Here is a 14,067-nt window from a genome sequence, read left to right as displayed (position 1 = left end):
TCATTACGCAGTGACGTCGATTATACATCTAGGCGTAACGTTGAAAAAAGCAGTATGAAATAGAATGAGCATGTAAGGACAATAGTAGGCAAGGCGAATGTTCGACTTTAGTTTCTTGCGAGAATTTTAGGAAAGTGTAGTTCATCTGTAAAGGAGACTAATTACAGGACACGAGTAAGACCCATTATTGAGTATTGTTCCAGTGTGTGTAGTTGGCGCTGTATCGGATTAAAGGAAAACAAACCAATTCAAAGGCGGGCTGCTAGATGTGTTACTGGTAGATTCTAGTAACATGCATGTATTACGGAGGTGCTTCGGAATCTCAAATGGGAATCACTGGAGAGAAGACCACATACTTTTCGAAGACCACTATTCAGATAATTTAGAGAATTGGCATTTGAGACCAACTGCAGAACGATTTTATAGCTATCAACGCACATTTCGCTTAGAACCATGAAGGTAAGATTAGAGAGATTACGGCCCTTACGGAGGCGTATAGAAGATCGTTTTCCTCTCACTATAATTGCGAGTGGAACAGAAAAGGAAATGATTAGTAGTGGTACATGGTACCCTCCGCAACGGACCATACAGTGGCTTGGGAAGTTTGTATGTATATCTACATGTAGAAGGAAGGATTTCTGTAACGCCCATAGTCAGTGATATTGGCGCGCCTACCTACCTGCAGGCAACATGACTGAAATCCTTTTTCAGCGAATATCTGGGGCAGGGCAACTACGCCCACTTCGCATGTCGCCTCAATCAGCTGCGGTTCTAGCATACGGATATTATGGACATTTTCAATGTAGTCTCTCTCTTTACAAGATCTCCACTTTCTCAGTCCTTGAAATGGACGACGGAAAAGTTCGGCGATTGTTTCAACAGTAGAACTTTTTAAGCACGTTTTGACATGAATTTATTTCTTCTTCGACGGAAAATATTACGAACAAATCGTTGGTGATGCGATGGATAGTCCATTGTTGCCTGCCGAAGGAAACTTATAACTATCCGTACGTGGACGACACGTGTGACCGCATGGGGCGGCAAAGCTTCAAGATTTCCTGGAACATTTAAACTCCATCCATCGTAATCTAAAACTCACGACGGAACTGGAAAAAAGAGGTCCGAGTGATGAGAGGAATGGTTGGATCCCTGAGTCTATCTCCACACCCCGACCACGAGCATCTGTCACAAATTGTTTCAGTGCTGAAGCCTCTGCTCCATACAGCCCGAACACATACAGACGAGGAGAGCTTCGCCAAAGAATTACAACACTTCCGAAACAATGGGTACTCAAATGGTCAAATCGAACGGGCGAGATAGCGCCTAAGAAAGGTTTTGAGCCTGAGATCGAGGAAAAGAAGCCAAAAATCAGTCATCTAATGTATGCTCTCCCAATATGCGGAAATATTGGTAGACTCCTACGGAAATATTGCACACGGTGTATTTCGCTTGCTTCAGCTAAGATAAAACGTATTGTCGTAGTGGTAAGGACGACCTAGGTCTCCGAAAGCCGGGCGTATATTGCGTTCATGTCTTATGTGGACAGACTACCAGAACAGTCAGAGAGAGATGCAAGGAAAATCAGCGTCACACACGACTAAAGCAACCAAACAGACTTGCTGTCGCCGTGTACTGTCTCGAAGATATCATGAAATGAAATGGTTCAAATGACTCTGAGCACTATGGGACTTAACATCTGAGGTCATCAGTCCCCTAGAGCTTAGAGCTACTTAAACCTAACTAACCTAAGGACATCAGACACATCCACGCCCGAGGCAGGATTGGAACCTGCGACCGTAGCGGTCGCGAAGTTCCAGACTGAAGCGCCTAGAACCGCTCGGCCACAGAGGCCGGCTCATGAAATGAAATACGACGAGACCAGTATCGTGGTGCAATAGCCAAGTTTCTACATAGACTGCTTAATTAACTAGTCTGTCGAAATAAAGACGTCAGGAAATGTAATAAACAGTAAGGTGGTTTTAATTTAAATAGCACTTGGTATCGCAAAATTTATTAAAATTTTGCTGGCAACAATCAGAGCAAAAATGCCTCGGACCTTTCGAGGTGACGGAGTCCCGCCTCTAACTGACAAACCAGGGACTCCTAAGATACGACTTGGCAAACAAATGGTAATGAGCTGGGGAGTTATTAATATCAATGGGGGCTTCTCTGGGAAGAAGGTAGAGCTGGCAGAGGCTGCAAGTAAGATGGGGCTGGACGTTTTAGCTGTTAGTGACATTCGGGTAAGGGGTGAGAAAGAATTGGGAGAATACAAGGTCTACCTGTCAGGAGTCAAAGCAGGAATAGCACAATTGGGTGTAGGGCTTTACATCAGGAAAGAAATGGAACCCAGCGTAGTTGCAATAAGGTATGTAAACGAACGACTGATGTGGATAGATTTGACAGTGTCTAGCAAGAAAATTAGGATTGTGTCAGTATATTCGCATTGTGAAGGGACAGATCAAGATAAGATGGATGGTTTTTATGAGGCGCTCAGTGATGTAGTTGTTAGACTAAAGGACAAGGACAGTGTTCTGCTCATGGGGGATTTTAATGCCAGGATTGGAAATCGAACAGAAGGGTATGAAAAGGTTATGGGTAAATTCTAATGAGGAAGTACTGACTAGGATTAGGGAGAAGAGAAGTTTGTGGCACAACTTGACAAGAAGAAGGGATCGGTTGGTAGGACATGTTCTGAGGCATCAAGGGATCACCAGTTTAGTATTGGAGGGCAGCGTCGAGGGTAAAAATCGTAGAGGGAGACCAAGAGATGAATACACCAAGCATATTCAGAAAGATGTAGGTTGCGGTAGGTACTGGGAGATGAAGAAGCTTGCACAGGATAGAGTAGCATGGAGAACTGCATCAAACCAGTTTCAGGACTGAAGACCACAACAACAACAACATGGGTAAATTTGGAGAGGATATGGAGGCCAACAGGAACGGGAAACAACTCTTGGATTTCTGTGCCAGTATGGGCTTAGTAATCACAAACTCCTTTTTCAAACACAAGAACATTCACCGGTATACTTGGGAAGGCAGGGGAACCAGATCTGTCATTGACTATATAATAACAGATCAGGAATTCAGGAAGGCTGTGAGAGACACACGTGGTGTATTCAGGGGATTCTTTGATGACACTGATCATTATTTAATCTGCAGTGAAATTGGGATTATGAGGCCGAAAGAGCAGGAGGTGAGGTCCATATGTTGGAGGATAAGAGTGGAGAAACTTCAGGATAAGGAAATCAGGCACAAGTACATAACAGTGATCTCAGAAAGGTATCAGTTAGTTGAATGTAGTCAATTACAGTCATTGGAAAAGGAATGGACAAGGTACAGGGACACAGTACTAGAAGTGGCTAAAGAATGTCTTGGAACAGTAGTGTGTAAAAGTAGGAGGAAGCAAACAGCTTGGTGGAATGACACAGTCATGGCAGCCTGTAAACGGAAAAAGAAGGCGTATCAAAAATGGCTACATAATAGAACTCAGGTAGACAGAGAAAGTTATGTTGAAGAAAGAAACAAAGCCAAACAGATAACTGCAGCATCCAAGAATAAATCTTGGGAAGACTTTGGAAACAGGTTGGAGACCATGGGTCAAGCTGCTGGAAAACCATTCTGGAGTGTAATTAGCAGTCTTCGATAGTGAGGTAAGAAGGAAATGACAAGTATTTTGGACAGATCAGGAAAACTGCTGGTGAATGTAGGTGAAAATACGATCACTAATGTTTCAGATTTTGAGGTACAATGGGATAGGAATGATGATGGAAATAGGATCACATTTGAGAAAGTGGAGAAAATGGTCAATAGATTGCAGTGCAATAAAGCAGCTGGGGTGGATGAAATTAAGTCGGAACTCATCAAATACAGTGGAATGTCAGGTCTTAAATAGCTACACAGGGTAATTGAAATGGCCTGGGAATCGGGACAGGTTCCATCAGACTGGACAAAAGCAGTAATCACACCAATCTTTAATCATGGAAACAGAAAAGATTGTGACAACTACAGAGACATCTCTTTAATCAGCGTTGTGGGTAAAATCTTCTCAGGTATTGTTGAAAGGAAAGTGCAAGTATTAGTTGAGGACCAATTGGATGAAAATCAGTGTGTGTTTCGGCCTCTTAGAGGTTGTCAGGACCAGATCTTTAGCTTACGGCAAATAATGGAGAAGTGTTATGAGTGGAACAGGGAACTGTACCTATGCTTTATAGATCTAGAAAAGGCATATGACCGGGTTCCTAGGAGGAAGTCATTGTCTGTTCTACGAGATTATGGAATAGGAGGAAAACTTTTGCAAGCAATTAAAGGTCTTTACATGGATAGTCAGACAGCAGTTAGAGTTGACGGTAAATTGAGTTCATGGTTCAGAGTAGTTTCAGGGCTAAGACAAGGCTGCAACCTGTCTCCACTGTTGTTCATATTATTTATGGATCATATGTTGAAAACAATAGACTGTCTGGGTGAGATTACGATATGTGAACACAAAATAAGCAGTCTTGCATATGTGGATGACTTAGTTGTGATGGCAGATTCGATTGAAAGTTTGCAAAGTAATATTTCAGAGCTAGATCAGAAATGTAAGGAGTATGGTATGAAGATTAGCATCTCCAAAACGAAAGTAATGTCAGTAGGAAAGAAATATAAACGGATTGAGTGCCAAATAGGAGGAAAAAAGTTAGAACAGGTGGATGGTTTCAAGTACTTAGGATGCATATTCTCACAGGATGGCAACATAGTGAAAGAACTGGAAGCAAAGTGTAGCAAAGCTAATGCAGTGAGCGCTCAGCTACGATCTACTCTCTTCTGCAAGAAGGAAGTCAGTACCAAGAGTAAGTTATCTGTGCACCGTTCAATCTTTCGACCAACTTTGTTGTATGGGAGCGAAAGCTGGGTGGATTTAGGTTACCTTATCAACAAGGTTGAAGTTACGGATATGAAAGTAAATAGGATGATTGCAGGTACTAGTAGATGGGAACAATGGCAGGAGGGTGTCCACAATGAGGAAATCAAAGAAAAACTGGGAATGAACTCTATAGATGTAGCAGTCAGGGCGAACAGGCTTAGATGGTGGGGTCATGTTACACGCATGGGAGAAGCAAGGTTACCCAAGAGACTCATGGGTTCAGCAGTAGACGGTGGGAGGAGTCGGGGCAGACCAAGGAGAAGGTACCTGGATTCGGTTAAGAATGATTTTGAAGTAATGGGTTTAACATCAGAAGAGGCACCAATGTTAGCACTGAATAGGGTGTCATGGAGGAATTTTATAAGGGGGCTATGCTCCAGACTGAAGGCTGAAAGGCATAATCAGTCTTAATTGATGATGATGATGATGATGATTTGCCGGCCATCATATCCATCAGAGCTGGAAAGTGCTGAGAGAATTTGCGTTTCTCGGAATATCAGCGTGAGCTACAAAAATATAAGAGCACCAAAGGGCGCAGTGGACGTCAGGCATCGAATTCGTTCATAGACACTAAGAGTAGCTCACAGTACGATTGGAGTTCAGACAGCGAGTACACACAACAGCAAAAGTCGCAGCACTTGAAGAAGACGGCTGCATCAGTCGTTGAATTATTGTGCAGAAAATGGAACCAACAACTGGACAGAACATGCGGCAACCCACTGTTATCCTGACTTCTCACTGAAAGTGTTCCCAGGGAAGTTTGAGCAGTCATAAGGGCGAAGGATGGACACTTTCCATGTTAGGTGTCCATACCGTTTTGATTAGACAGTGAACTTACACAAGTCTGCCAAGATTGCCTTTCAACAAGTTCTCTATGTATAGGGTGTAACAAAAATGTACGCCACAAATTGCAGGACACATTCCTCACACGTAGTCGAAGAAATTATGTTTTATGAATATGGATCTGGGATCTCTTTGTTTCCATGTTAAAACTCATCTTCTCCAACGAGTTTCAACGACATCATTTTCACAATCGGCATTTATCGGCAGACGTCAGTCCTCATGCAACTTTTGAAGCAAGTCATCAGCAAAGATTTTCTGCCGAAGGTTGGGCCGGCATTGTTGGTGATTGTTTGGTGGGGCCTCACTTTCTTCCATCCAGGCTCAGCGAACGAAGTTATCACAATTTATTAAAGAATGTTCTATCTGATCTGTTAATAGATGTGCGACAAAACATGTTCCTTATGCACGATGGAACACCTCCTCATTTTAGTGTTAATGTATGTCGGCTTCTAAACAATATTTTGGGCGACAGATGGATTGGTAGAATTGGATGAGTTGCCTGGCCGCCACGCTCTCCGGACCTAAACCCACTGGGTTTTTATTTGTGGGGGCATTTGAAAGCCGTTGTGTGTAGAACCTCAGTACATGATGTTCAAGAGTCTCCGTGCTCATATTATGGAAAGCTTCGAAACCATACACAATACTAGAGGGATACATCAGCGCATCCGAGATTCACTATGACGGAGGTTTGATGCATGCGTCAGTGCCCACGGAGTGCATATTGAACATCTCCTGTGAGAAAGAGTTGCCTGTGGCATGCTGGTTCGTTGTGGTTTTATGTTTCCCGTGATTAATGAATTGGAGGAAATGAGTTGTAACAGGGAAACAAAGCATTTCCAGACCCATGTTCATACAACACAATTTCTTCGTCTACGTGTGAGGAATGTGTCTTGCAACTTGTTCCGTACATTTTTGGTACACACTGTACAAAAGGCAATGTCCTGACTGAATGGCTGACAGAGTGACTCGTCATCGGATGGCCCAAACCGCTAAAGACAGAAACTTGAAATCTGGAGAAGGTGTGTATTTTATCCTGTAGGCATCTGCTAAGAACGGATTTTTCGCAATTCCAACCCTAAGAGGATGAAACAGGGGATGAAAGGTTTTTTGAAGCTAGAGTTACGAAAATTGGCATTAGGTTTCTCGGTCAGAAATAAAGAAATTTCTGTTTCATCGATGCTGACAATTCAGCCCCATGGGTGTGGAACGGGGGAAGAAAATTTTTATGGAAATATTTCATTTTACAAGCATTTTTGAAGCTAAATCTATGAAAATTTGTATTAGGCTTCTCTGTTAGAAATAAAACATGTATGTCAGACTGATTCATTGATTCATCATCGGCCAGCCGAAACCGCTAAGGATAGGCTCTTGAAGTCTGGAGAGGCTGTGGATATTGTACTGTAGGTATAGTTTACGAAGGGATTGTCCGGAATTACGCTCCTAAGGGGGTGATATAGGGGATGAAAGGCATTTTGAAAGAACGGCGCTGTTAATGGAATTTTGAAGCTAGAACTACGAAAACTGATATTTGGTTCCTCTGTCAGAAAATAAAAAATATGTGTTCCAGCATTTCTGGAAGTTCAACCACTAAGGGGGCAAAATAATGAAAGTAAAGAATTTCTGAAGAACTACCAAAGTGGCAAGTGGTATTTGACTTCTCGGTTAGAAATAAAAGAATACATGTTTAGTGCTTCCGGAAACTCAAACCGAAGGGGATGAAAATTTTCAAGAAAATATTTCGTTAGACTACAAAACTTTTGAATCTAAATTTATGAAAATTATACGGGATGAAAGTTGCCATGGAAATATCTCCACAATAACGCAAAAGGCGTGGTTAACAAAAAACTTCGGACTCCAGCTACCAGAATGGCTTTTTGGTCAGAAGTACATTCGGAGAAGACGATGCTTATATGGCCTTAATTAGGGTGAAACTCTACAGACGGTACAGTCCATGCGAGTGAAGCAGCAGGCGCTAAGCTAGTATTTCACTAAATGCGGAACACGAAGGTCTATTACAGTATTAAGAATACTGCCAGGGGAAAGTCGTTCCTTAACCTGACGACCGGATCACTTGCTGAATGTAACTGATGTTGCTTACAGATCAGCATGTAGCTACAACGGTTCAACGTAACTTTTTTGGCATGTAGTATTTCTTATACATATTTGTGAAAATGTATGCGACTTGAACATGGTCGCCTGACCGATACAAGTTGTATGGATATAAATATTCATTAAAACAGCTTTTGGTAAGTCCACGATGCCGTTCCTTACATACACTGTTGGTGTGCAGCATTATCAATAGATGTATATAAAAAAGGAAAACATCCAGAGGAACTGAATCTGCACATCGGGTGATGTGACAGCGCATACTTGTATTAGTTACTAGGGAAATAAATTTTCAGAATGGTGAATAACTACGATGATCGCGTACAGACGACTGGCAGGTGTACCAACCAAACTAGCAAGCGGAAGTCTAAGCGTAGAAATGCCTCTAGCAAAATAATGAAAAAGAGTGTGCAATTTCTCCTGGATTGAGAGGCATTCACTGAATTGACTCGATGTGAAACCATTTCACAGAAAGAATAGAGATAAATCGAAAACTTCTTTGTGGACGGTCGTAAGAGAAATTTAAGGTAAGTGAAAATGATCAGCATCTCTCTCTCTCTCTCTCTCTCTCTCTCTCTCTCTCTCTCTATTTTTCCCTCTCTTTCGGCGTCTTAAGTTCTACGATTGCATATTACGTACAAATGGTTGTAAGGAAGATTTCGATGGACATTATAAGAGAACAATAGTTACTATTAGCATGTCCTTAACACTGATCGCCATCAGCGATCGGCTAGTTTATCTTTTCTGTTTACGGCTGCTGATCTTTGTCAGAAAGGTTAGTGCGCGGGTGTGCAGCAGAGAGTCGAGCCTTGGATGTTAATGCGAACGATCATGCAGTGAGTTCTGGATTGGCTTGGCACGTGACAGCGTGTAGGTTGCACGGTGAGTGCTTTCAGCGGGAAGTAGTGGCCTGTATGAGGAAGTAAACGCGCCCGGGCTTGCTAAAGAGGAAAAACCGGTAAAGAATTATGGAATGACGGCCTCAGCGTTTGTGTGAGACGCACACGCAGGATTCGCTAGAGGCTTTCTATTCCGGTTTTGCTAGATCAGCACTGAAATTAGCAGCCAGCCATTACTGTGAGCATAATTATTATTTGCTTCTGCAGACTACTACGAAAGTGTGTGCCACCTCCTCAAGATTCTTCCGCTATGGCCAGCAGTTCCACTTAGTCGTTACGCAATTTGAATTGCCTGATTGTACTTATTGATCTGATCACTCTGTCGGCTCAATCTGCCCCTCCCTATATTAAGATATTTGTATGCTCTGTTTCTTTAACAACTTCACAGAGAGAGAGAGAGTTTGTTGCGTACGATTTGTCTGGCTTGTTAGTATCTCACGTGTGTTAGTTCAATTGGCGGCTGGGGAGAGGGGGGGGGGGGTCGAACTTGTATTTCAGTAAGAAAATATTTCCTTGGGGCGCCAGCTTATAAACGTGGGGCCAGCATAATTCAGTTTAGGTTCTCATTTCTGTTATTATTGTATTTAATTCAAATGGTTCAAATGGCTCTGCGTGCTATGGGACTTAACTGCTGAGGTCATCAGTGCCCTAGAACTTAGAACTACTTAAACCTAACTAACCTAAGGACATCACACACATCCATGGCCGAGGCTGGATTCTAACCTGCGACCGTAGCGGCCGCGCGGTTGCAGACTGAAGCGCCTAGAAGCGCTCGGCCACACCGGCCGGCTGTATTTAATTGTCATACCGACTGATATTTGAATGGTTTAGTCTGTTGTAGACTTGCGGACGCTCCCACGCTAAACTGGTGCTTTGCGAGCCGGCTGTAGTGCACGGCCAGGTCACGTATGGGCGAAATGTCAAGCAGCTCACAGTAAGTTACAGCTGAGAACCAAATCTTCAGTTATTTTATTGCCCACTGCAATTATTATCAGTGGAAATTTTAAAGTCCACGTATTACTGTGATTCCTTTGTTAAAGCTTTTGCTTCTCTTTAAAGTGTCTTGTTAATTATACAGTCAAATACCTTGCGTGTTTTTAAGATAGTCCTTCAGGCCTGTTTCAAAATTAACATTTCAAGTACTAGTTAATTATTGAGTTTTTATTTGCATTTCTTTAATTAGCCCCTCATGCATCATTGGTTGCAGTTTCTATTTCTTAAAATCAGCCCTTCAGGCGTTAATGTTTGCAGTTTGCTATTTGTTGTTGGAATCAGCCCTTCAGGAGTTATTGGCTGTGTCAGCACAGCATGGAATTCAACCTCTTACACAACGACACAAGCTGAGCACAATAGGCTGTGGATTGGTAGGACTGGACCAAGTGACACATCAGTCACTCACCATCGACAGTTGGACTGAACATTTATTTGGCACATTTAAAAACAAGACAAATAACAAATAAAACCATAAACACATTTTTAAAAATTACCGTTTAGGTGAGAGCAAGTTACTTCAAAATTTAAACATTCATACCATTACACATTTAGTGAAATGAGTTAAAAATTATTTACCCAAAGCCTACCATAACATGAAGAACAGTAAATTAGAATTATTTACCATATCCATATACTGTCAGTGAAGGAAGGCTTGCACTTTCATGAAAAGACTCAGTTTTAATTTATTTAAACACTCAATAACAATTGGCCTCTCAGTAACTTGTAAGAATTTATGAAACTACTCATTTAGAATTAGACATGTGTCTCTCAGACACACTATCACTTCACATAGAAACGTAACAGTAATGTTATTGCAATTCGCAGCAAAATATATCCAGGGAAAATTTTATCCATGTGTATCTGCAGCAACTGGCCAGCTGAACTTCGTCGTGTGATATAAACACAATAACCAGGCGGCACTTAGACGAGGACCAGCCAAACTGTTTTCAGTGGCGGTTTTTTTACCATTGCACACCCAAATTAAACACACACGCGGACAGACTCAGTACCGGCGGCGGGAATATCGCGGATCGAGCCACATGGCTCAGGTGGTTAGCTGCAATTTTTTTAAATCAGCCCTTCGGCGTTATTGGTTGTGGTAGTAGCAATTTCTTTACATCAGCCCTTCAGGTGGTATTTCTTGTTGTTTGCTGCTCCTTAAAATCAGTCCTTCTGGCGTTATATTTGGGCATTTGTTGTATTTCCGTCTCAGTTTGTTTTTTATATTATCCCTTCAGGCGGTGTGTGAAAAATTTTATCTGGCAGGGCTGTTACCAGTGTTTTTAAAATAACTCATAAATTGTTAAAGATCACTAGCTAGTATTGTCAAGGCTAACTTAATGTTAAATACAGTCTGTGTTACCTACCCACCAACTATGTGCGAACGAACAAAAACCGTCCCAGTACTTCTTTTGGTTATTTGGTCGCGTGGCGGCTGGTTGGATACCAGTCCGCGTCTATCATAGATAAATCATTCTCATGAATATCAGTGACACTACAAATCGGTGACATAAACTATACTGTACACCTGAAATCCAGACTACTTACAAGCAGAAGCGGAACAGAATCAGTGATACTAATAAATGCCAAACTCAAGCATGCCCATACATTAATCGATAACAGACATAGACCAGCTATTTTGTGGAAAAACCTACGTGGTCTTGGTATAGGGAAAGTAAAAGCTGCAGCTGATCCCATTGTCCCAGCCGAATAATTGAACCGCTACTTCACGGTACGTACACCAACCTTCTGCTACAAACTAAACTCAAGACTTATTGATATCTTCATGGGAATAAACGACTGTAGCTATGTAAAACTCTGTCTAAATAAAGATACAATACCATCAAAAAAACCATCATGGGTATCAGATCAGCCGCTACTGGACGTGATGGCTTCACAGGCCAAATGATGGGGCTTATTACTGACCCACTGCTACCCGCTATAACAGCTATCTTCAACCACTCCTTAACTCCTTAACCACAAGTATCGTCCCTGAGGCCTTGAAACAGGGACTCCTTAAGCGACTAGTCAAATAGAACATTGGCACACCATCCTCTGTTTACCGACCTATTTGCAATCTTTTGGCACATAATAAGGCTTTAGCGTATATAGTCCACGACAGCTAACCAACTACTAAACTACAAGTAACCTACTAGATGAATACCAATCAGGTTTCTGTAAAAATCGCTGCACAAAATTCGCGTTAGTGAAAGTAACAGCCGGCAGGAAGCTTACCATCGATAGACAAGGCTGTAAAACTTAACATTAAATAGATACCAGGGAATTTTTTAATATGGTGCAACACCTACAATCTGGGCAGAAGGCAACATTGGTGTCTGAGTGACAACATTACGGCCTCACAGCTCGCCTGGAAATAATGTCCTCGCTTGCTGTTGACCCAGGAAGGCTCGATCTTATAGTGGCAGTGACTGTGAACAATCGCACAGGTTATGTCACTGTTCACAAGTTGTCTTTCGGATTACTAGCTGGATGCAGCTGTGGGTCGGATCCGAGGGCGGTCGCGTAGATCGTCAATTGTTTGCAATGATTTCGATATCGTCATGACGATCAGGTGTGCTATACTGCTTAACATAAAAGTCATGTTGTGCAATACGTCATTGTGTAATTTTGAATGTGTAGATAATGCAGCTCTTAATAAAAGGTATTCCTTGGAACGCTTTACTGATAAGGAGTTACGGATTTTCCTAGGATTCTCACCATTACAAAGCCACAGTTAAACGAGGTCATAACAAATCATATCCATAGCAGCGAGAGGAACACCTTTACAAGACACGAGGTGAGTGCTCTACAGAGAAATACCGCGAGATGGGCCTGAAGTTGTTCATTTCCAACGATAGCCCTTGTGTGCATGCCTAATTTGTTAAAACCAAATACCGGGGCCCGTTACTCTACCGACGTGGAAGTGCTGAAAGCGGCGACTGTCTGTGCCTGATGAAAGCCTTCGATATTTTACTTGCCAAAATTAGCAGCCTAAATTTCTCGCCAAGTGCTATGTAATGATGTCGCTGACATCTGGCGTGTCGCCACCAAAGACCATGTTCGGCATCACAAAACCATAATGGAGACTAAGTAGCATGAGTCACCCTCCCGGCTTTGGTATTGGATCCTACACTCTTTTCATTGTATGTAAATTATGTGTCATCAGTTTTGTTCTAGTGCCCATAGTACATGTATGCTCATGACCTCCAGTGTTATCCAAGGGAACAACAAATACACCTGAAGACTGCTATCGAGAAGTTCAGTACTGACTTGGATCAACTATCAAAATGGGTACAGAATGTAGGGTTGAAACTCAATCCGTGCAACACCCAAGCGGCTCTAGTTGGTTACTTTAGGTTCATTATCCCAAAATATCGGGAATCTCTACCATCTTTAATATTAAACGGAAGAAATATCAACTTTTCTCCCTCAGCAAAGAGCCTAGTAGTAATAATACACTGCTCTGCAAAAGTTAAGGACGAGATAAAACCAAGTAACACAGCATATTAACTACTCAGTGAAAATGAATAGAAGTGCAGGAGCACGTTGCCAGAGATCTCAAATTGTGCTCAGAAAGTTGGAGTCACATGGCGTGAGGTTATAGTGACTGAAGTAAAAAATCAGGGTGGCCCCACAACACGAGGCAGTTGAAGGAACCGCAAAGAGACAGCCTGTGTGTGTGTGTGTGTGTGTGTGTGTGTGTGTGTGTCAGCAAATAATTACCGTGCACTGTGGTGGGTGGTGTTCATCACATCATGCCCTGGAGACAACATTTGAATGGATTCACATGGGAAAGAATCATTGGGAAGCTGGAAGAATAACAAAGTGTGACTAGTGTCCCCTTGCAGTTTGGTAGTGCTAACAGCATTTTTTCGCGTGCAAGGGGAGCTTCCCGAACCACACGCACTGTTGCCCGGTGAAGTGGAGGTCGCCTACTTCGGTCAACTACAGCATCAGATGACCGCTACATGATGCAACACGCAAGAAAGGACTCACGTGAGACAGCGGTTTAATAGGACTGCGAGACATGCAGTCTCGCGCTCCTCAGTGGCACAGCGGCTGCATGGGAGTGGCCTGTTTCGCCGACGACCAGTACGTTACGTTCCATTGTCATCATATTTAGGTGGCACCGCTTGCAATGGTGGCAAGAGCATAGAGACTGGGACAACAAGGTGTGACGTCAGATGCTCTTCTCACCAGTCAACGTTATTCTAACAGTACTGCTTCCCCGTGAGCTTCTTTTGAAGGCTGCATTCAGCCCTCGCTACATTTTTATGGATGATGTTGCGCGACCGAAGCAGCTGAAAGCACTTAATAAAG

Source organism: Schistocerca gregaria, chromosome 1 (assembly GCF_023897955.1).
Source record: "Schistocerca gregaria isolate iqSchGreg1 chromosome 1, iqSchGreg1.2, whole genome shotgun sequence".
Lineage (NCBI taxonomy): Eukaryota > Metazoa > Arthropoda > Insecta > Orthoptera > Acrididae > Schistocerca > Schistocerca gregaria.
This window is presented reverse-complemented; position numbering follows the sequence as displayed.